The sequence below is a fragment of the Ovis aries genome, chromosome X, assembly GCF_016772045.2.
Source record: "Ovis aries strain OAR_USU_Benz2616 breed Rambouillet chromosome X, ARS-UI_Ramb_v3.0, whole genome shotgun sequence".
Taxonomy (NCBI): Eukaryota; Metazoa; Chordata; class Mammalia; order Artiodactyla; family Bovidae; genus Ovis; species Ovis aries.
In genome coordinates, this window is record NC_056080.1 from 50,654,194 (window position 1) to 50,679,319 (window position 25,126).

At 45.9% G+C, this 25,126-nt stretch overlaps 2 long non-coding RNA genes and 1 pseudogene across 3 annotated transcripts in view; 2 read left to right on the plus strand and 1 right to left on the minus strand.

Moving 5' to 3' along the window:
• LOC132658785 (uncharacterized) lies at positions 1-24,405 on the plus strand. The gene is made up of 2 exons (XR_009598822.1): positions 1-21,688; positions 23,364-24,405. It is a non-coding gene; the product is annotated as an uncharacterized LOC132658785 (long non-coding RNA).
• LOC114111329 (uncharacterized) overlaps positions 1-25,126 on the plus strand; it is a 39,543-nt gene that overhangs the window by 313 nt on the left and 14,104 nt on the right. The gene's annotated exons all lie outside the window — the stretch shown is intronic.
• On the minus strand, positions 18,460-25,048 carry LOC132658784 (endogenous retrovirus group PABLB member 1 Env polyprotein-like; annotated as a pseudogene).

Here is a 25,126-nt window from a genome sequence, read left to right on the forward strand (position 1 = left end):
GGGGGAACAGCCGATGTAGATGCCGGTGGACAATTAGCAGATAATCCTCCACGGGTGGAAAGGCAAAGTTCGGATGAAAACCCCACCGATTACTGCATTCTTGTACTCAGAAAAATGTCTTCATAAACTGAAGATTACTTCTCTGTAGTGCCACTGTCGTAACAGGAAGCATTGAAAGCATTTTCTCTGTGCTGGGCATTGTGCTTGTTTGTGCTTTCCTGTTTAATACAGAATAGGTCTCAATGGGGAAAGCCAGCCACAGTCCCCCAGCGGGCAAGGGAGAGAAAACTTCGGACTGGGATCTGAAGGTCTGGAGTGGGGAAGGCCTCTGCCATTGACTGCGAGTAATATGTGAGAAGAACAACAGGACTTTCCATTCTGTTAGGAAAGGGGTCACCGCCGACGGGACCCAAGGACACCGCGTAGGAGAGATAAAGACCATGGCTTTGTCACCATCTTGTCATCCCTGAATATGTCCCTAGCAGAATTTTCAGCCTGTTTAGCTATGCCTCTCTCAACAAGTTTCAGTTTGCTTTTTCATTCCGACATTCATTCATCCTCTCCACAGTTTCTGTCAAGCACAGCTATGTGTGTTAGGAAAGAGAAAATCAACTTTGGCTTCATGGAACTTACATTGTGTTGGGGTCATACAGCCCCCAAAGATAAGTAATTTATCAGGTGTTCATAACTGCTGTGATTAACATTAAACCAGGATAGTGAAAAAGAGAGAGGGGATGATGTCTAGAAAGAGTGGCCAGGGAAGTTCCTTCTAAGACTGTGACATTTGAGCAAAAGCCTAGAGGAGATGCCTATCTGGGAGAAAAGTATCCCAGACCGAGTTAAGGCCAGTGGAAAAACTGGGGAGTGGAACTCAGTGTAGTGTGTATAAAAAGAGTGAGGAGGGCTGTGTGCCTGTCACAGCATGATGGAGGGAGAGCCAGGAGATCGGATGAGAGCAGTGATGAGGGGCAGGTCCCCTAGGGCTTTCTGGCCATAGCGGGGACTTTGACTTGAGCTGCAGGAGGGTTCTTACCAGAGAAGCCCCCAGGGTCCTTTCAGAGGCCCAGATCACACAGTGATTGTTGAGGAGCTCTTGATTCATCCCAGGAAAACCACAGACCCTCTGCAGTTGAACATGCCTTTCCTGGAATCCCCTACACTCAAGGGGAATCCCCCCTACTGCTCCCAGGGAACATCTGTGTCAATTGATGATACCCTCAGGAGAGACAGAGGAAGGAAGGACCCTCACAGTATGAGTGAGGTCACAGTCAGTCTCGTAAAGGCAAAGAGGGAGGATGTAACAGGCACAGAGATGGCGGGGAGAAAGACAAAGATAGAACAGTGGACAGGGACAGAGAGACTATATCTGGCAGCAAAGGATCCCCAATTAGCACCCACATGTGGGCCCCCAGCCCTGCTAATGGAAGATGTACCTATGTCTATAGGGGAAAAGAAACCTCTCCCCGTGCCCGCTCCCCTACCAGGGACTGTCTCTAGGAAATGACTCAGTTGCCCATGGCCTGGGTCTTAATCATGCTCCCTTGGCACACATCAGGGTCCTCTGCCCTGATCAAGACATGGAGATGTTCCAGTCATGGGGAGGCTCACGCTGTACACAGGGTCCCTCACAACCTGTCCGGCCCTGACTGCCCTCCTGCTGACCTCAGTGCCAATGCATGCTTTAATGGGGGAAAGAGAGGCATGGATCTCTGCATTTGTGGTGGAAACTTATGCAAATTGGTGAATGTGAGGTTTCTACCCACCTGCTTGGAGGCTCACCTCTGTATTTTCTACCACCACGTCCCCAGGGAATGTGCAGATTACATTCCACACATCAGGTAAGAAGCTGGGTGTGTGATGGGGAGACACAGAGACATATGCTGACAGTGAGACATTCACGGGGTCCTTGGGGCCCTGTACCAACGCCCCCCTCCCGCACTCCCTGGCCAGGCTTCTGCTGCATCTTCTCTGCCTCCTCCAAGGAGCCCAAGCCTGCAACCAGTTCCTCCTGTCCTCATGAGCCGTGACCTTCCATCTGCACTGGGCCTTGGGCTCCCATCTGCAAATGGTGGCCTCTTTGTTGTGGGTTGCGCAGATAGTCTGAGTGAGTGTGTGTACACAGTTTGTTCTCAGGGCCCCTATCAAGGGTGGTAGTCATGTCAGGAAGTATTGTTCTTATCAGATTTGTTACCGCGGGCTCCTGTGTACTGCACATGACTTGCCCTCCCTGAGGATGGGGCCGCAAGCTTTTATCTCTGTAGGGAGGCGTGGTAGAAATCGTAGCCAATGTGATATCACAGGTCTACTTCTAAGACCCGTGAGAGTGGGGTCCATCCAGCCTTCCTCTTAAGACTACTCTCATATGCAGATCCATGAACAGCTCAGAGACCAACCCTCTGGACAAAACCCTCCCCCATAGTTCAGAGACTTCGTGCCTGGGACAGAGATCCTTGAACAGATTAGAGAGCACTCATCCTGGAGAGCAACCGAAAACAGCTCAAATATGTCACACCTGAGGACGCAGACCTTAACCATCTTAGACAATTCCAACTCTCAGTTCAGTTCAGTCGTTCAGTCGTGTCCGGCTCTTTGAGAGCCTTTGGACTGCAGCATGGCAGACGTCCCTGTCCATCCCCAACTCCTGGAGTTTACTCAACCTTACGTCCATTGAGTCGGTGATGCCATCCCACCGTCTCCTCTGCTGTCATCCCCTTCTCCTCCTGCCTTCAATCTTTCCCAGCATCAGGGTCTTTTCAAATGAGTCAGTTTTTCGCATCAGGTGGCCAAAGTATTGGAGTTTCAGTTTCAGCATCTGTCCTTCCAGTGAATATTCAGGACTGATTTCCTTTAGGATGGACTGGTTGGATCTCCTTGCAGTCGAAGGGGCTCTCAAGAGTGTTCTCCAACACAACAGTTCAAAAGCATCAATTCTTCAGTGCTCAGCTTTCCTTATAATCCAACTCTCACATCCATACATGACTACTGGGAAAACCATAGCCTTTACTAGATGGAACTTCGCTGGCAAAGTAATGTCTCTGCTTTTTAACATGCTGTCTAGGTTGGTCCTAATTTTTCTCCCCAGGAGCAAGCGTCTTTTAATTTCATGGCTGCAGTCACCATCTGCAGTGATTTTGGAGCCACCTCCAAAATAAAGTCTGTCACTGTTTCCACTGTTTCCCCATCTATTTGCCATGAAGTGATGGGACCAGATACCATGATCTTAGTTTTCAGAATGTTGAGTTTTAAGCCAGCTTTATCACTCTCCTCTTTCACTTTCTTCAAGGGACTCTTGAGTTCCTCTTCACTTTCTGCCATAAGGGTGGTGTCATCTGCATATCTGAGGTTATTGATATTTCTCCTGGCAATCTTGATTCCAGCTTGTGCTTCATCCAGCCCAGCGTTTCTCATGATGTACTCTGCATATAAGTTAAATAAGCAGGGTGACAATATACAGCCTTGAGTTACCCCTTTTCCTGTTTGGAACCAGTCTGTTGTTCCACGACCAGTTCTGGTTGTTGCCTTCTGACCTGCATACAGATTTCTCAAGGGGCAGATCAGGTGATCTGGTATTCCCATCTCTTTCAGAATTTTCCAGAGTTTGTTGTGGTCCATGCAGTCAAAGGCTTTGGCATAGTCAATAAAGCAGAAGGAGATGTTTTTCTGGAACTCTTTTCCTTTTTCTATGGTCGAAAGGATGTTGGCAAGTTGATCTCTGGTTCCTCTGCCTTTTCTAAATCCAGCTTGAACATCTGGTCTCAGGTAAACTCAGATCCTGAAGACAAACAGCATCACTCACAGCCAGTTCTACAAGTGTTAAGTTGTAACCACTGTGGTTGCTGACCTAAAGGGCATTCTGAAGGAATTTAGGGTGAAAAACAGTGTGAGGCACACTGTGCTTTGGACAAGTTGGCCTTTATTTATTTACAGATACCTCAGAAAAAGGTTCAGTGACCCTAGAGTCTTGCATCTTCCACACGCAGAAAAGCATGAAAATAATGAACTTGTGACATCTGATCTCTGTGTTTCACAGTAAACTTTTGCCAATATGCACGCTTGACTGCATGTGCTTCCTAGGCGAAAGTCATACTGACTTCTCTGCTACCTCCTCCAAGCAGTTTCCTCAGAGCTAACGGAGAAGCTGTGTCCTGGGTTGTAGTTCCCAGAAGACTCCAAATCCAACTGAAACTCGTAACTCTCCTGTTGTATGCTTTTCTTTTGAATTTTACTTATTTATTTTGCTGTTGACTGGTTTTTATTAAACTCCATAAATAAGAGAGTAATTCATACCCAAAATGTTGCAGACATTGTTTACATAGTGAAACTCTGAAAACTGTTTTGTTGTTTTCTGCTTTTCTGTACTTTTCAATTTTTCTTTAATGAGTATGGAGTTCTTTCATATTTTTTTTCTTTTGCAAGAATTTATTTTATTTATTTATTTATTTTCCCTTTACAGTATTGTATTGGTTTTGCCTTACATCAACATGAATCTCCATAAGTTTACAGGTGTTCCCCATCCTGAACCCCCTCCCACCTCCCTCCCCATCCCATTCCTCTGGGTCATCCCAGTGCACCAGCTCTGAGCATCCTGAATCATGCATCGAACCTGGACTGGTGATTTGTTTCACATATGATATTATACATGTTTCAGTGCCATTCTCCCAAATCATCCCACCCTTGCCCTCTCCCACAGAGTTCAAAAGATTGTTCTATACATTTGTGTCTCTTTTGCTATCTTGCATACAGGGTTATCGTTACCATCTTTCTAAATTCCATATATATGCTTTAGTATACTGTATTGGTGTTTTTCTTTCTGGCTTACTTCACTCTGTATAATAGACTCCAGTTTCATCCACCTCATTAGACCTGATTCAGATGTATTCTTTTTAATGGCTGAGTAATATTCCATTGTGTATATGTACCACAGCTTTCTTATCCATTCATCTGCTGATAGACATCTAGGTTGCTTCCATGTCCCAGCTATTATAAACAGTGCTGCGATGGACATTGGCATACCCCTGTCTCTTTTGTTTTTTTTTTTTTCTTTTAATTTTTTAAAATTTAAATTTATTTATTTTAATTGGAGGCTAATTACTTTACAATATTGTATTGGTTTTGCCATACATCAACATGAATCCGCCACGGGTATACACGTGTTCCCCATTCTGAACCCCTCTCCCACCTCCGTCCCCGTACCATCCCTCTGGGTCGTCCCAGTGCACCAGCCCCAAGCATCCAGTATCATGCATCGAACCTGGACTGGCGATTCGTTTCTTATATGATATTATACATGTTTCAATGCCATTCTCCCAAATCATCCCTGCCTCTCCCTCTCCCATAGAGTCCAAAAGACTGTTCTATACATCTGTGTCTCTTTTGCTGTCTCACATACAGGGTTATCATTACCATCTTTCTAATTTCCATATATATGCGTTAGTATGTTGTATTGGTGTTTTTCTTTCTGGCTTACCTCACTCTGTATAATAGGCTCCAGTTTCACCCACCTCATTAGAACTGATTCAAATGTATTTTTTTTTAAACCTGAGTAATACGCCATTGTGTATATGTACCACGACTTTTTTATCCACTCATCGGCTGATGGACATCTAGGTTGCTTCCATGTCCTGGCTATTATAAACAGTTCTGTGATGAACATTGGGGTACACGTGTGTCTTTCAATTCTGGTTTCCTCGGAGTGTATGGACAGCAGTGGGATTGATGGGTCGTATGGCAGTTCTATTTCCAGTTTTTTAAGGAATCTCCACACTGTTCTCCATAGTGGCTGTACTAGTTTGCATTCCCACCAACAGTGGAAGAGGGTTCCCTTTTCTCCACACCCTCTCCAGCATGTATTGCTTGTAGACTTTTGGATCGCAGCCATTCGGACTGGCATGAAATGGTGCCTCACTGTCGTTTTGGTTTTGTATGCTTTTTAAGTAGGCACTGCTCTAGCTAACAGCTCTCCTTTAGCTCGGAGGCTTCACTTCCCTCCCCCAGAGCCTACAGCCTGCACCCTGGGACACAGAGCCTCACATCTTTCCTCTGGGCTGCTGTGTTGGCATTTGCACTGAGTCTCTGTTCAGTTAACCCCGCGGGAGTGAGCCCTCCAGTCCCTGCAGTCTGCATTCATCAGCATGTCATCCTGAGGAAGGCAGATTCATCCCAGGGGTAGGGATTGCCTGAGACCCGAGGGGTTCTTGCCTGGAGAACCCCTCTCCCTGACAGAGAAGCCTGGCAAGCCGCAGTTCACAGGGTCGAAGTGTTGGACACTAGCGAAGTGACCGTGCATGCTTAGACATAAGACATTTTTTTTGCCTGTGGCAGCTCTGCCCTAGTGGGAGTCGAGCGTGAACGTCGCACAGCAGCTTGGCTTGCAGGGACCCTGGCGGTGCCAAGTGTGCAGGGACACGGACTGCCTCCGCTGGAGGAGTTATGGCCCTATCAGAGTGTTTTCTTCAAGCCTCTTGTACCTGGAAATCAGAAGGCCTGTTTGGCCAGTCTTTCTCCATAACTCTGATCATTCAGGCACTTAGAGGGCTTTTTACCTGAGGTTCTTCTCTGTTGTTCACACATCAGGCACTTAAAGGGGCACCGTGGGTGCGGTCCTACTCTGTAGTTCAGTGCATCAGGCGTTTGATGGGCCAGCCTCTCTATTGTTCAGCTGCCAATGCTAGCATGTGGGGGTCGAGAGGCTATGGTGATGGCTCCACCCCCTATGCATGACTCAGCAGTATCACCTTACTTCCATGGCTGCCGGGATTTCCTCCACAGCCATTTCCCACCACAGTCTCTTCCCTCACATCCCCTCCATCTCTCTGCAGTCAGCTGCAGCCCTCGCCTTGAGATTGCTCCACAATCCCTAAACTCCAGCTCCCAGCCACTGCGCCATCTAGGGTATGTATGGCTGCGGCAAGGATGTCTGATTCTCATTCCATTTAGGCTGCCACAGGTGAGCTGTTTCACTCTCAGCCTTAAATGTTTCTCCTCTGACTCAGATAATTGCCCCGAGTGGGGATCAGACCCCTGCTTCAGTTCCCCCACCCGCCGAGGGCAGGTCCAGCCCTACTAACACTCCCGTTTTTCCCCCGGTTCCTTCATCCTACCGAGTTTTGCATGGGTCTATGTATTCTTTCCCACTGGTCAGGTACTCCTGTCCACACTCAGCTGGTGTTCTGCATGCACTTCTGTGTCTGAGGGTATATTCCTGATGTGTCCTTGGAGAGAGATGTATTCCCCATCCACCTACTCCTCCGCCATCTTGTTGATCCATGATATAACTGTGTGTATGGAAAATCCTGAAGAACCACCCTCTTCCCACAGAGACTATTAGTCCTAATACAGGGGCTTGACAGGTTTACAGAATACAAGGTCATATACGAAGAGCAACTAGATCTCTATACATACCTTCAAGACTCGTACAATACAAACTACAAAACGTTGCTGAGTGAAATTAAAGACCGTCTAGATAAGTGGAGATTTCACTTCAGTTCAGTCACTCAGTTGTGTCCAACTCTTTGCGATCACATGGACTGCAGCCCACCAGGCTTCCCTGTCCAGCACCAACTCCCGAAGCTTGCTCAGATTTTTATGGATTCGGGAGATCACATTTATGGGTTGGAAGACTTACTATTGTGTTAAGATGGCAGTACTGCCCTAATAGAGGCCTATCAAAATTCAAACTGCTCTTTTCCCCCAGAAATCAACAAACTGATCCTAGAATTGTAAGAATTAAAAGGGTCCTGAGATAGCCAAAACAGTGTGAAGAAAGAAAAAGTCATTACGCTTCCCAATTTCAAAACCCACTTCAAAGCTACAGTAATCAAGACATTATGGTACTGACATAAGGATTGTATATAGACAGATAACAGAATAGGATGGAGAGTCAAGAAACAAGCCCATATCTCTATGGTCAGTGGATTATTGTGAGGGGTTTAGAGGCCATTCAATGGCAAAGTATAATGTTTCAACAAATGGTTTTGGGATAACTGGATGTTCACATGCAAAAGAATCAATTTCGACCTATACCTCACACTGTATATAACAATTACCTAAAAGTTGATAAAGCACCTAAATGTAAGAGCTAAACCTATAAAGCACTCAGAAGAAAAGAGAGACATAGATGTTAATCTTGGATTAGGCAATGATTTCCTAGATATGATACAAAAAGCACAAGCACCAAAGGAAACAAAAATAGGCAGTTTGGAATCATCAAAATTAAAACGTTTATCCTTTAAACGATACTATCAAGAAAGTGAGACATCTAGGGCACCTACTGGATGCTGGCAGGGAGCCTTGAAACCCAGGCGGACCAGAGGAACTCCAGAGCAACCCTGTATGATGTGGGGGTGGGAGCGAGGGGGCAGTTGTGGAGGCGAGTTGGGGTTACTGTTCCTGAAGATCAGCCAGGGGAGAAAAGGTTTTCCTTCACCTGCAGAGGCACTGGAGGGGATCAGTGGGGATGGGGAGAGACCCTCAGTTGTTTTTTTTTTAAGTAATCTATTTATTTTAATTGGAGGCTAATTACTTTACAGTATTGTGGTGGTTTTTGCCATGCATTCACGTGAATCAGCCATGGGTGTACAGGTGTTCCCCCTCGTGAGCCCCTCTCCCACCTCCCTCCCCATCCCGTCCCTCAGGGTCATCCCAGTGCACCAGCCCTGAGCACCCTGTCCCATGCATCGAACCTGGACTGGCGATCTATTTCCCATATGATAATATACATGTTTCAATGTTATCCTCTCAAATCATCCCACCCACCCTTCTCCCACCAAGTCCAAAAGTCTGTTCTTTACATCTGTGCCTCTTTTGGACGGAAATGTTATGGACCTAACAGACGCACAAGATATTAAGCAGAGGTAGCTTGAATACATAGAAGAACTATACATAAAAAGATCATAATGCCCCAGATATCCACGATGGTGTGATCACTCACCTAGAGTCAGACATCCTGGAATATGAAGTCAAGTGGGCCTTAGGAAGCATCACTATGAACAAAGCTAGTGGGGTAGCTTTTGCGCCAACTCGATGGACATGAGTTTGAGTGAGCTCTGGGAGTTGGTGATGGATAGGGAGCCCTGCCATGTTGCATTCCATGGGCTCACAAAGAGTCGGATATGACTTAGTGACTGAACTGAAGTTGTTTATGGTAGCCTATAGCTGAGGAAATAACTTAAAAATAGTGGGAAAACCAGTAAAGAATTTAAAATGCTACATTAGAAAATACCCACTTAATGCGAAAGAAAGCTGTAACATGAAGACCGTAGAATAAAATGGCATAAGAAAGGAAAATATATTGGAGATGTAAGTCTGTATCAACATTAAATGTGACTAGATAAAACAATACAATCAAAAGGCAGACATTGAGATACCAGTTTAAAAACCAAAACAAGATCCTACTCTATGTTCTCTACAGAGGACACAGTTTAGTTTTTGAGATAGATAAATTACTGTGTATGTGTGTGTGTGTGTGTGTGTGTGTCTGTGTTCAGTTGCCCAGTCATATGCAACTCTTTGGGGTCCCATGGACTGTACCTGCCAGGAATCCTGTCCATGGAATTTTCCAGATGAGAATACTGGAGTGGGTTGCCATGTCCTACTGCAGGGGATCTTTCAGACCCAGGGATCCTACCTGAGTCTCCTGCATTGGCAGGTGGGTTCTTTATGACTAGCACCAATGGGAAGCCTTATATGACCCAGCAATTCTACTCCTAGACAATTTTAACCAAGAGAAATGAAAACATCCTCACACAATGGCCTGCACTCAAATATTCCACACATGTATTCCTAATAGTCACACGTAGAAACAGCCCGGTTACTCAACAACTGGTATACAGATGAAAGAAAAAGAAAAGAGTATACCTGTACAAAGGAATACTACACTGTTCAAAAAAAAACCAAACTACTAATGCATGTAAGAGCAAGGATGTGTCTCAACTGTGCAAATGAGAGAAACCAGACACAGAAGGCTACATATTATATGATTTCATGTCAATTGATTTCTGGAAAAGGTACAACTATTCGCACAGAAATGTATCTGTGGTTGCCAGGGTATAGGAGTGGAAGAAGGAGTCTGAATGCAAACACCCCAAGGGAGCATTTTTGAATGATGGGCCGTTTTCTACATTTTTATTGTGGTAGCATTTATACCACGGTATACATTTGTGAAAACTCTACAAACTATAACAGTTAAAGTGTTGCCTTTTATTGTATACAAATTATAACAATACTTTTTTTAAAAAAGAAAAGGAACCTTTAAGTTTTAAATATTAGTTATTGTATCCATCTAGACCATGAGCTCAGAAACATAAAAATCTTATTTTGGAATTCTTCCCAGACCTGGCCAACTTCTAGGATTCCCCATGACAGTTCCATACTCTTACGACAGAACACATAAACGTGTTCTTAACCACGTTTACAAGTCCCTCTCCTTCACCTCAAGTCCAAATTCTTGCTGAGTTGTGTCCATTTTATTTCCTAAACGTCTAATGTGTCTCCTTTTACCCATGTCCATCACATCTGCTCTAGTCCAAGCCTCCCTCCATTGAATTGTCAAGCCCGCTTCTAACTGCTCTCTTACATCCACTGTGTCTGTCTCCCTATTCCCGCCCTCTCCCTCCCTCTCTTACACTTGCAGAACTGTCTATGTGTTTCTAGATAAAGGCTACTCTCCTATACAACGACTGGAAGGCATGGTCTAGCCCCTGTCTACCTTGCTAGCAACATCGAAAGTAGAGCTTCATTTTCTTGTCCCTCTTATCAGACTTCCTTCACATCCGCCAGTTTCCTTAGCTTCTCCGCTTAGATTGTCCCCAAGTTCTGAAGCCTCCTGGTTTGTAAACTCCTTCAAACTAGGCTTCAACAGTACTTGAACCAAGAACTTCCAGATATACAGCTTAGGTTTTGAGGAGGCAGAGGAACCAAAGATCAACTTCCCAAGATTTCTTAGATCATGGGGAAAGCAAGGGAAATTCCACAGAACATCTGCTTCTGCATCATTGACTACACTAAGACCTCTGACTCTGTGGATCAAACAAACCGTAGAAAATTCTTAACCACAGCGGAGTACCAGACTACCTGACCTGTCTCCTGAGAAACCTGTATGCAGGTCAAGAAGCAAGTTAGAATCAACGATGGAAGAGCGGACTGCTTTACAATTGGGGAAATGTATGACAAGGTTGTATGTTACCTGGTAACAGTGGCCTCATAATATGAGACAAAGGAATTAACTTCCTTGGGACTTCCCAGGTGGCACTAGAGGTGAAGAACCTGCCTGCCAATGCATGAGAAAGTCTGGTTCAATCCCTGGGTCAGGAAGATCCCCTGGAGGAGGCCCTGGCAACCCACTCCAGTGTTCTTACCTGGAGAATCCCAGGGACAGGAGAGCCTAGCGGGCTATCGTCCGTAGGATCGTAAAGAGTCAGACACGATGGAAGTGACTTAGCATGCACACACATGAACTTAACGGATTGAAGGGTATTATTCATCTTCATTACTTTTTGAGTGAAGTTTGCTCCTCAATATTTTTAAAGAAATGTTCTCATTTATGTAAGTATCAATTTTTTGGAGAACGTTTTTCTGCTCTCCTTTTTTAAACGTCTTTATTGAAATATGATTGATATACAGCAAATTGTATATTCAATGTGTACAATTTGATGAGTTTGGACATATGCAAACAATGATACTAACATCACCACAATCAAAGTAATAGACATACCCAACACCTCCTCAAATTTCCTTGTGTCCCTTTAGTTTTATGTTAGACTTTGTGTGTGTGAGTGTGCGTGCGTGTAGTGAGAACACAATATTAGATTAGCTCTCAACAAATGTTGGGGCTACCCAGGTGGCTCAGTGGGAAAGTATTCACCTGCCAATGCAGGAGATGCAGGAAATGGGGGTTTGACCCCTGGATCAGGACGATCCCCTGGACGAGGGAATGGCAACCCATTTCGGTATTCTTGCCTGGAGAATCCCATCGACAGAGGAGCCTGGTGGACACGATTCAAGAGAGCTGGCACACACTTGGCATGTATGCATAAGTACTTATAAGGTGCCATTTCACTTCATCCTCACTAGGACCCTTGAAGAATACCTTTTCACCCCTTCAAGATTCTGAGACCAGATGCTCCTCTCGGAGACCCTCTCCTTCTCCTTCCAGGAACTGCCCTGGACTGCTGGTCTGGGTCTGAATTTTATCTGGATTCTGAACAGATTTTTCAGTTCGGCCCTCACAGGGACTTTATGACAGACCCTGCGTGTGGGCGGGAGACAGGTGTCCTGCAGAATGCAGGGAGCAGGCAGGGTCTTGAGGGGATCTTCTGAGGTAGCGTGGGTGCTGGGTGAGAGGACACAAATGGAGGCCCTGTGAGTAGGGCTGGGGGAGGGGCTAAAGAGGCCCCTGAGTGGGGAGGGGAGGCCTGGTGGCAGGGGAGGGGAGGAGTGGGAATTTGGGGAGAGGAACTGTGGCAGCTGTCACCAGGAGAGGGACTCTGGAAAATGACAGAGGTGATTAAAGGGATGTAAGGGAGTTGTCATAGGCACAGTGAAGGGAAACCCTCTCCTCTCTCCAGAATTCAGTAGCCCGGAGTGGGTGCTGCGATAGAGAGGACCAGTCCCGGGGACTTGCTCTGTGGATGTGACATTCACTCTGAACCTCCCATGGGGCAGGATACAAAGTTACCATGACCAGAGTTGACCAGGGTGGGGTTAGGGCCATTATCAGGAACCAGACATGGGAAATCAATTTCAGTACCCCTCAGCTCTAAGGCACACCACGCCCCTGGAATGAACCTGCCTTCCTCAGGATGACATGCTGGTGACTAAGGGCTGCAGGAATTGCAAGACTGGAGGCCTCTCTCCCTTGGGGTTGACTGAACAGAGACTCAGTGCAAATGCCCACTCAGTAGCCCAGAGGCAAAGATGTGGGGCCTCTGTGTCCCAGGTTGCAGACTGTAGGCTCTGGGGGAGGGGTGTGAAGCCTCTGAGGTAAATGGGAGCTGTTAGCCAGAGTAGTGTCCACTTAAAGAAAACCATACAACAGACGAGTTGTGAGTTTAAGTTGGATTTGGGGCCTCCTGGGGACTATAGCCCGGGACACAGCTCCTCCGTTAGCCCTGAGACCACTGCTCTGAGGAGGCAGCAGTGAAGACAATATGATTTTTGCCTAGGAAATACATGAAGTCTAGCATGAATGCTGGCAAATGATTACTGTGAAACACAGAGATCAGATATCACAACTTAATCATTTTCATGCTTTTGTGTGTGGGGCAAGAATCCGGGGTCACTGAACCTTTTCCTGAGGTAGCTGTGTGACTAAATGAGGGCCAGTTTGTCCAAAGCACAGTGTGCCTCTTCCTGTTTTTTCTCCCAGAATTCCTTCAGAATGCAGTGTCATGCAGGAACCAGAGATGGTTACAAGTTAACCCTCTAGAACTGGCTGTGAACAAGGCTGTTTCTGTTAGGGATCCTAATTCATCTGAAGTTGGCATTTCTGAGCTGAAGTGAATCTGTGTCTTCAGGTGTGACCTATTAGAGCTGTTTGGGGTTGGTGTCCAAGATGAGCAGACTGAACTGTTTGCAGATCTCTGTCCCAGCGCATGAAATCTCAGAACTCTTTTGGGGGTCTTTGTCCAGAGGTTTGGGCCTCTCAGCTGTTCATGTGTCTGCACATGGGAATAGTCTTAAGAGGAAGGCTGGATGGACCCCAGTCTCACAGGCCGTTGAAGCCGGCCTGTGGTGTCACATTTGCTACGATTTCTACCATGCCTCTGTACAGAGATAAAATCTTGGGGCCCCAGCCTCAGAGAGGGTAATAATGCGCAGGTCACAGAAGCCCAGGTAACAAGCCTGTTAAGAACAATACTTGCTGATATGACTACCACCCTTGATAGGCGCCCTGTGACAGAAACTGTGTACACACACTCCCTCGGTCCATCCGCCCAACCCACAACAAGGAGGGCACCGTCAGCAGATGGGAGCCCAAGGCCCTGTGCAGATGGAAGGTCTCAGGTCATGAGGAGGGGAGGAACTGGATGTAAGCTTGGGCTCCTTGGAGGAGGCAGGGAAGAATCAGCACAACCCTGACCAGGTAGTGGGGGAGGGGGGCGTTTGCACAGGGCCGCAAGGACCCTATGAATGACTCACTGTCAGGATATGTCTCTGTGTCTCCCCATCACACACCTAGCTTCTTACCTGATGTGTGGAATGTAATCTTCACATTCCCTGGGGACGTGGTGGGGGAAGGTACAGAGGTGAGCCTCCAAGCAGCTGGGGAGAAATCTCCCATTCACCAGTTTGCATGAGGTTCCACCACAAATGCAGAGACCCCTGCCTCTCTTTCCCCCATTAAAGGAGTCATTGGCAGTGAGATCAGCAGGAGGGCAGTCTGGGCAGGATAGGTTGTGAGGGACCCTTTGTACAGTATGAGCCTCCCCAGGAATGGAGTTGTCCTTGTCTTGATGGGCAGAGGCCCCTGATGCGGATGAAGGGAGCATGATTAAGGCCCAGGCCATGGGCAACTGAGTCATTCCCTAGAGGGAAGGGCTTCTTTTCTCCAATAGACAAAATGTACTGTACATCATCCAGGAGCAGGGCTTGGGCTAACTAAGTGAGGACAGTTTGGTGCCAGAAGTAGTCTCTCCGTCCCTGTCTAATGCTCTGTCTTTGTCTTTCTGCCTGCCATCTCTGTGCCTGTTATATCATCCCTCTTTGCGTTTGCAAGGCTCAATGTGACCTCACTCACAGCAAGAGGGTCCTTGCCCTGTCTCTTCTGAGTGTATCATCGGTTGACATGAATGTTCACTGGGAGCAGTAGGAGGCATTCCCCTTGAGTGTAGGGGATTCCAGGAAAGGCATGCTCAGCTGCAGAAGGGGTGGGGAAGGGGTTTTCTTCAAATAAACCAAGAGCTCCTCAACAATCATGTGCGATCTGGGCCTCGGAAAGAAGCCTGGGGACTTCTCTGACAAGAAGCCTCCTGCGGTTCAAGTCAAAATCCTCTCATTGGCCAGAAGGTCCAGCGGAGCTGGCCCTCATCACTTCTGTCACCCAATCTCCTCGCTCTCCCTCCATCATGCTGTGACTGTCACATTCCCTCCTCACTGTTTTCATACGCTCTACACAGGGTTCTACTCCCCAGTTTTTCCACTGGCCTTACCTCTGTCTAGGATACTTTTCTCCTGGATAGGCATAACTCCTCTAGGCTTTTGCTCAAATATGAGAATCTTAGAATTTCCCTGACCACTCTTTCTAGATATCATCCCCTCTCTCTATTTCACTATCCCGATTTAAGTTTAATCATGGCAGTTACAAACACCTGATAAATTACTTGTATTTGGGGACCACGTGATCCCAACAGAATGTAAGCTCCGTGAGGAAAAGGTTGATTTTCTCTTTCCTAACCCACAGCGTTGTGCTTGACACATACTTTGGAGAGAATGAATGAATGATGGAATGAATACACAAATTTAAACTTGTTGAGAGAGGCATAGCTAGACAGGCTGAGGATCCTGCTAGGGAACATTTTCAGGGATGACAAGATGGTGACGAAGCCATGGTCTTTATCTCACCTACGTGATGGTGTCCTTGGGTCCCCTTGGAGTTGACCCCTTTCCTAACAGAATGGAAGGTCCTGTTGTCTATTCCAGATATTAGTCGCAGTCACTGACAGAGGGCTTTTCCATGCCAGAACTTCACATCCCAGTCGAAAGCTTTATTTATCCTGCCCCTTGGGGGACTGCAGCTGGCTTTCCCCCATGAGACCTATTCTGCATTGAACAGGAAAGCACAAACAAGCTCAATGCCCAGAATAGATAAAATGCTTTCAATGTTCTCTGTTACGACAGTGATCCCCACAGAGATGTAATCTTCAGTTTATAAAGAGTTTTTTCTGAGTCCAAAATTGCCGCAATCTGTGAGGTTTTCACCCTAACCTTGCCCTTATGCCCTTTGTGGATCCTCCTGGAATGGTCCACAGGCATCTACATCTGCTGTTCCCCAATCCCACCAGCAAGGGGCGCGCGAGATGAAACATTTTTGTCCTGGGATGTACCACTGAGGGGTAGCAGTAAGACCACGCACTCTGAAAGGTACCTTTCGGAGAGGGCGTGTGACAACAGAGAGAGGGTCCCCTTACACCGCGTCGGGCATGGACCACAGTTCCCTGCGGGGGCACTCATGGCGACACTGGGTCCATCCCCATTCGCTCCTCTTCGTCTTCCCACTGCTTTCGTATCCCAGTGGACACAGGTATTAAGGGGAAACTTTCTTTGTGTCTTTTTCAACTCCACCCCTTCATTGGTGGGATGACTACAGAGCAAGAAGCTGGGTGTAGGTTTGGATCTGGCGTCAGGGAAGCGTTCTGAGCAGTGATTGGCCACCGCGTGATTGCCTGCACTGTGGTCTAGGAACTGAAACTGAGGGCGAGAGGCGCCTGTATACGCATACGCCTGCGTTGGCGTGCGCGACTTTTCAGAGCATTCAATTTTCCCCCGAGTTTTATTGCTTTTTCAGAAGGAGTCTAATAGCTGCTCTGGTTAGTGGCGAGGTTTGGCGCAGTCGCTGCCTGTGCATGGTGACGGCGTTTCAGTCTTGTTCAGCTCTCGCTCAGTGGGGATCCTGTTGTAGTGCAAGGTCATTCACACAAATGCATGCAATTCATGTCCAGGGAGAAGGCCCTGAGTTTGGTGTCTTTCCCTGGAGAATAACCTGTATCTGGCAGCTTGGGATTGTGTATTGCTACGTGTGATAACACGGGTGCTGTTTGGGTACATTTGATCTCCATGAGCCTTTGGGCGGGGTTTACCTAAAGGAAGAGCATTTCAGGCAGAAGGAACAATAAATGCAAGAGTCCTGGCATGGAAATCTACTTGGCATGCTCCTGAAGGTCAAGGAATCCTGTGATGTGCTGGGTTTGGCACGTAGCTCTCATTGAAAGGGGCCTGGTGCTGCTATTTCTGTTTCTCCCACAGTTTGTGGTCTTCTGCATTTCTTAGATGAAGGACTCAAGGCTCCAACATGTGCCCTGCACCTTCTCTCCTACCTATACTTGAAAGTAGAGTGAAACCTTCTGTCCATCATGAGAGACAGAGAGCTTCAGTGTACCAGCTAGAGGGATGATAGCATCCATGCTGAATGTCAGCCAAGCAGCAGACATCAGTTAAAATCATGGGGTTATCATGCCTCATAACATTGCTCCTCTTGCTGGAGGGCAGGACTTAAGAAGGAGAAAGGAACTGGGGCAAAGGAGAGAGGCAGGAAGGGGAAGCTGGAGGACAATGAGAAAGAAAACGAGTGGTTTCATCACATTGCTTGGATTTGGCCCAATTCACCTTGATGAAACGATTGGATTAGGAAATGTGGAATCTGTAACCTATTTCTTTCCTGATATTGGGAAGTTTTGTCTTTAGTTATCTTTTTCTTTTATTCTTGTGGGTGGAAACTTATGAATTCATATTGACCTTTTGAAAGAGCCAGCTTTGGGTTTTGTTGATTATCTATATATTTTTTCTAATATCTGTTCTGATCTCTATTTTCCTTATTTTGCTGACAGTCTCACTACCAAAGGGGTTTAATAAAGTCCCTGAGAGTTTCCCAAGTATAGTGAAATCTCACAGATTATAGGGCGCTGTTGTAGCCACAGTGAGTGAGATTCACTGAGTGTAGATCATGGAATCTGCACTTTTTAAAAGAATTCCTCAGTTCTGATTGACATGGAGAACTTGTCTAGGCACTACTGGAGCAGAGGCATGGTCTTATTTCGCCTACTGCCAGGCTCTGTCTCCATTGAGAGCGTGTGACAGGGGTTTCCTGCCTTCTCTGATGCACAAACCCAAGACCTCCAGTCTAGGAGACTCACTGACATGCTGTCTGCTGTTCTGAGGAGGCTCTTGTTTGTAGACCATCGTTTCTACAAAACATCCTGATGCCAGTCTTGTCAAGCCTCCATTTGAAAGATTTCTGAAGAAATCAGATTTCTATTTAGTGTGCATTTCTGTGATGTAGGAGCAATTTGTATTATGTGGTAGCTGTTATTCTACATATTTTGCTGGAGCCATTGGATCTTACCCTTGACTGAATAAATACAGAACACCCAGAGTTTTCCACAGCACGTCCAGACCTGTGGCTTCCTTACTGCTGGGCGACACTGAACAGGTTGCGTAGCGCCTCTGTGCCTCATTCCTCTTTTAACCACATGGAAACACTAGCTTCGAGTAAATTTAACTACGTCATGGGGCCGCGTAGACCACTGACCATGTTAAGTCATGGGAAATTGTCAGCACAGTACGTGCCATATGGTGTGTTCCAAGTCAATTCTAGCTGTTGTCATTACTGTTGGTAATATTATTGCTGTTCCACATTTCCTTGGAGATTGTTCCAGAGACACAGGGTCAAGACCACCTTTGACACACCGCATGGACCTTGCACTATCATTTCAGGCCTTTCGGGGCCTCAAGAACGGAGTGTATGAGGTATGAGGGAGGGTTTTTGTTGTTGTTTTTTAGCACAGTGAGTATCCCCCTGGTTTTATGGGGATATTGTGAAGCTTAAAGGAAATATTTGGGTTTCATCATGTGCTCGTATGAAAAACTTCAGTGAATATTCTATGTGAAGTTAGACGTCTAATGCCCTCTTCATAGGATTTGCATCATGACGGCAAAGCAGATGGTCACTGGAGAGTTATAGAACATGAGTATATACATCTTTAAAAGCATTGCCCAGGGAAATTAAAAGGCCAAGAAACCTCATCACATGGCCTTTCTTCCCATTATTTTTATCAAGTCTAATTCTCAATCAAATTGTGAAGATCTGAAACTGATGAAGATATGAAAACATGAATAGTCAGACGATCATCAGGAATGCTTCATTTCTTGTGTAGTTTTCACATTTCCAGTTTTGTTGTGTTTCTTCTTTCTTCCACTAATACTCATGATTGTTTAATCCATGGGTGATGATATGGATATTTTCAGAGGTAAATCCTGAGGAGATGTTCAGCTGTGTTTTCGGTTGGAGAGTCTGAAGACAGGGGCACAGAACAGAGATGACACAGATCAGTTGGGACTGGGGAGGTAAAAGCATGGGGTCAGGGACAGGGGGATGTGAGTACAAGCAGAAACGGAAGTGAAGAGAGACAAGAAGAAAAGCTCACCCTTCTGGATCGTGCTTAGCTCTCCATAAGTGCACAACGTACATATATGCTCCATGTGTACTCAGAAATCTTTGAGCACTCACAGCAACACTGTACGGTGAGCAGCTTTACTGCTATCATCCCTTTCTGCAGTTGAGGAGCAGAGACACACAGACGTTAATGGGTGAATGAATTTGCACAAAGTCACCTAGCTGGCAAGAGCTGAGTCAGATTGGTGCCCAGGCCAGAGAGAAACAGACATGTGTGGTCTCTGACTCCCAGTCTGGATACAGTGCAGTGTCTCGTCTACTGTGGGTCAGAAGGCAGATCAACATGTCCATCCGCATGAAACCCTACAATGGATCTGCCTATGGACTGAACACAGTTTCTCCTAAGTGCATGAAAGACCGTGGGGAGTCATGTCAACATGCACACATCACAGAGAACAGTTCCTAGTGCATGTCAAGCTGTAAACATGTATTTGCCGTGACAGACATTAGTGGAACACCCTCATCATTCTGGAAAGTAGCATAACCATAGAAATAATATAATGATAAACAGAACAACAAATACAATATCATGAAGACATTACCTCACCCATCTCCTAATTTTCTTAAATGCAGATTCAACCTGAAGGGCAGTAGACCATATACTTAAATTTTTTTTCACTTAAGCGTGACATTCTAAATAATTTCCAAATAACATTTTATTAGTATTTTATTTTGTTGTATCTTCATTGTTACATGGGCAGTTTTTCTATTATAATTGAAAGATGGACTTTCTTAAAACTCATTCTCTTCAGGTATCCTGAGGTTTCAGCATAAAAAGTTGTGTTGGTATCCCTGCCAGGTGAAAACCCAATCTGCACACTGAAGTCAGAAGTATGATTTTTGGTACAGTAGGTAGGGGGCTGTAGGGGAGAAGAGAGGTCCTGATGGAAGGTTAGCTAAGCCTGCAAGTGTTGTGAAAAAGGTCACTGACTCTATAGGCCCAAACCAAACAACAACTCACAGGTCCCTAGGAAGACACTGGTGTTCCTTGCACAGAAGTGTCTGTGTTAAGACTTTCAGACCATTGCTCTTTTGGCTCTCATGAGGCAGTGGGGCAGCCTGTGACACTTATAACACAGTCCTGCTTTGACTCAGGCTGTGGATGAGAGTCACAGCCTGCCCTGCAGCACCACCCCTTCTGTGGGTGATCTGGAGCCCTATTTGTGATGTCTGGGAGTTGACAGATTCTGACGGGCAAGGAGGAAGAAAATACATAGCTCGGGGGTACATGCACCATCCTTCACAGAGATGCTGCTTACTGTTACTGTTACAGTAACCAGCTGGGAATGAGAAGATTTTGATTTGGTGACTCAAAGAATAAATGTGGAAGTGAATTCAATGCAAAGGGAGAAAACATATTCAGTTCCGTTCAGTTCAGTTGAGTCGTTCAGTCATGTCCGACTCTGCAACCCCATGAATCGCAGCATGCCAGGCCTCCCTGTCCATCACCATCTCCCTGAGTTCACTCAGACTCACGTCCATCGAGTCGGTGATGCCATCCAGCCATCTCATCCTCTGTCGTCCCCTTCTCCTCCTGCCCCCAATCCCTCCCAGCATCAGAGTCTTTTCCAATGAGTCAACTCTTCACATGAGGTGGCCAAAGTACTGGACTTTCAGCTTTAGCATCATTCCTTCCAAAGAACACCCAGGGCTGATCTCCTTCAGAATGGACTGGTTGGATCTCCTTGCACTCCACAGGACTCTGAAGAGTCTTCTCCAACACCACAGTTCAAAAGCATCAGATTAAGAGGGGGTAAACAGCTACAACTCCCATTTCTGTAGCAGGGCAGGGTGCTCCATTACTGTTGCGAGAAGGCTCTGTGCTCTGAGCTCTGGGAGGGAGTGATGAGTGTTCTAAGGACCCGCCATCACCCTTAAGCAGGGGGCGCTGAGAGTGTGAAGAGATAAGTCTCAGCCTTTAGTACTGACAGACACAGAAAGCTTCTTAGCCCCGTTGAGAGTGGGGCTGTGGCATACTAGGGAAACTCAAAGGTAAGGTGGTGGTGGTGGTTCGTTTTCAATCGCTCAGTCATGTCCAACACTTTTCATGAGACCCCAATGGACTGTAGCACCCCAGGCTCCTCTGTCCTCCACTATCTGCCATAGTTTGTTCAAATTCATGTCCATTGAGTCAGTGATGCTATCTAATCATCTCATCCTCTACTTCCCCCTTCTCTATTTGCCTTCAATCCTTCCCAGTGAAAGCTTGTTGCTGAACCATGAAAGACCCCAGGATTCTTGGCCTCTGGAGGAGAAGACTTCAATCTGGGGCCAGAGACAAGACTTGATGGCTCAGAGCTTTTGTGTAATAAAGTTTCATTAAAGTATAGAAGAGATAGAGAAAGCTTCTGACATAGACATCAGAAGGGGGTGCTGAAAGAGTGCCCTCCTTCTAGTCTTTAGTTGGATGTTGTATGGCTGCTAGCAGTCTGCTAATTAAAGAAAGGAAATGTCTCAAAACTCAGAGAATGTCACCAGGCCCCTCACCCACAACATGCATTTTGGGATAAACATTGGCACCAGGTGAGTCCTCCCAGGCCATAAAACGATTGACTTGAATCTTGAAGAAAGGCATATTTCCATATTTCTGAGCCTTTAGGCAGAACCGCCTTGAAAACAGAGTCTAGGGTAAATGCACAGAACATTAACATAGCTTAAGACAAGTATTTCCATAAGAAAAATGCATTGGTTAGCCCAAGGTTTGAGAAAAGTTAAGTTCAAGTCAAACCAGGTGTCATTATGGCAACACAAAATTTTAGGAGAATTCTCTCTTTATATTTGTATAGAGAAGGGGAAAAAATATAACACTAATTTGTTTCCTCCTGCCGCTTAAGAGACAGATATAAAAATGTCTGACACTTGCAGCCTGTTTCCTTTGTTTGGAGACCCCTGGCCTTCCTTCCTGTTATCCTCTGATTCCCCTCTTTTCTTTTAGGAGAATTATGTTTCCTAGGGAAAAGGGCGTCATTCTCATTCCATAACTGCTTCCGAGCTGAGAAGGCGCGTTGTCACTAACTTGGTGAGGCAACAGATTCTCCTAACCCTCATATTGAGGGTCTCTGATCCAGGGGTCCCAAGTAGTAGCTGGAGGAAGCTGCAGCAGTCACAGGAGTTGGAGCAACCATTTGTAACTTAAAAGCCTTCATGCGACTAGAAACAAATCTAGCTACACAGTTACAGGTGCAGGGAGCAAACAGCAAAAACAGAACAATCAGAATTATTGTAATTAAGATAGTTTTCCACCATGGGGAACTTGTTAACGTCTCCTAATGTGAGGCAATTGAGGCTTCAGGAGCATCCATAGCCTGAATCATCATCTTCGTGTGTTTAGCAAAATGAGTCACACTAGTGCTCATATCAGGTATAGATGTACAGCACTGGGTATGAATAATGGCACAAGTTCCTCCTCGTGCAGCTGTCAGAATATCGAAGGCCAATCTGTTTTGTAAAACCACCTTTCTAATTTGTATTTGTTCAGCATTAAGAGCTGAAATAGCTTTTTGAGAATCTTGTAATGCCTGTTGAGTAAAATTAGTCAAAGCATCCACTCGTAGCATAACATCTGTAGTTCCCAGAGTGGGAACAAACACTGCAGCCAAATAATCACACCAGCGAAATACAGATCTTGCCCACGGAGTTTAAGGTGTGGTACATTAGCAGGCTTTTCTGGAAGCTCAGAAAAGATGAAGCCGCGAGTAAAAGCTAGACCTAGGGTACATCTCCCTATCCAGCCAGGGAGAAGCCATGCCCATAGGTAAGAGCCACATATCCGATAGGTCCCGTTTGGAGCAAGCCAGCAGGACTGAGATATCCAGTCCCAATCAGTGCCTGGCCAGGCAAAGGGAGGACCTGAACTGGGGCTGGAAAATATGGGAATGATTACCTTGCATATTTCCTGAGGCAAGAGTCCCAATCGTTTCCAATCATTATAATTAAGTTGTTGGCTAATTCTGGGGATGGCTCTATTTGTTCCTAGCATATAGGGGCAGTAGGCATTAGACGTCCTTTCTCAGGAGTTAGCCATATAACCTCATATCATCCCATTTTTGATAAACGTCAGGTAAAAAGCCACTAAATCTAGGCCCACTTATTTTATGTGCAGGGAAATAGTCATTAAACCGAGACAATGTATAATCAAAATTAAAAGCCATGTTATGTCCATAGCTAAAGTACAAAGTGTTGTACCGGTCCCTCTTAGGATTGTTAGATGTCATCAGATTAAGAAGAGGCATCACATATGACTGTTGTGGAAGGTATTCGCAGACTTGGAGAAAGTCTTTTCCTTGAAGTGGAGACGTCCACCATGGGAAGCTGCCGGGAGCCAGCGTGAGGAACTCCGCCCGTGGCAAAGGTCATGAGGAAGGAGGCTTCGGCATACGCAAAGGTGGGATCAAGCCTAAGGAAACCCGCTGTTCCCGAGCATCTACCCCCAAAACCAGAGTCTGTCTACTTTACTGCTTTATGCTCTCACCTACAGCTCTGACTTTATGGGGGGCTGTCCCCCACCTCTCTCGGAGAAGGAGTTAACCTACAGCTCCAGTTAATAAAAATTCCTGGGCGTGACAGGGATGTCTCAGGTCAATCCTCTCTGCTGGCAGACCAGCTTGTGTGACAGGATTATCCCCACTCTTGCTACTAGGTACATGATTGTTTACAACCTCTCAACCATAAGCAGCACAGAGAGTTTGGAGTATTTTGAAAGTCTTAGTTACCATTGGGTTTTTCTAAAGATAAAAATCATGTTGGTGAAGGGTTTTTCATTTATTGGGCCAACGTTTGCTGCTAAATCCCCTGCCCGTATACATGTTAATGAATATATAACTAGCATATAGGAGAAATAAGTATTAACCTTTAAGATTAGTCATGTTAACTTTAGGCTAAGTAAATTCCTTTCTTAATTGTAACCCACTACACCCTCACCCTATAGGAATGCAACTTTATCTGGTACCTTCAGAGGGTGGTGCCTGGTTTAAGAAAAATCACCCCTGGAAAATAAGTTTCTGGTTGACTGACCATTATCAGAAAAGAAAGGATCATAAAATGTCAGCAGGCCTCATAGCCAGAAGATGATGTAAAACCCCTAAAGACCTTTTTGTATACGTTTATACAAAGCACCTGATTTGGATAAAAGTCAGGACTGCTGACTCCCGCGTGACTTTAAAAGTTCCATTTGTCTCTATGTGTAACAAAAGGTATATAAGCAAACCTGAAAATAAAGAAATCAGATCAGTTTCTGGAAAGACTGATTCCCCCGTGTCGTTCTTTCTTTCCCCTTCTGGGTGAATTCTCATCTGGAGCGAAGATACTTGCCAAGCCTGCTAATTTTGCCTGGGCTTGTAAGATCTGACCGGGGAGGCCTCAGTGTGTCCTCTCCTTCGGGAGAATGGAAAGACGCCTGTGGCCTATGTAGGTGGTGCAAACTCCTTGTCTTGGAGTTTTATTGGTATTCCACGTAAACCAAGTTATTCAGCCTCTTTTTCTCCACTAGTATTTTCCTACTACACTATTTCTTTCTAATCTCCCTCCTTATCTTTAATTAAGCAATTAATTCCTAGGATGCTGACTCCATCCCCGCTTCAAATTACCCTGGATCCGACGGGGCTGGACCCCAGCAGGAAGCTTTCCACTGATGAAGAAGGGAGCACTCTGCAGACCCAGCAGTTAGACCGATTGTGGAATGCAGCATAGGAGTGAGCCCAGGACAGGAAGGCACTGTCTTGAGGATCAAACGGCAGACTCAGGAGTTTTGGAGTCAGCAGAAGGAGGCTCACACAGATTACCAGCCCCATCGGAAAAATACAAAGTGAGAGCATAGAAAGTAAAGACACAAAATGACATCACTTAGTTCTGGTCAGGGTGCCACCTCTTAAACTCGAGTGTGATGCACCAACGAATCAATTCCTGGCACTTTGACAGCTGGTGGGAGAAGAAAGAATAGCTGGTAAAGGCCTTCCCAGAGGG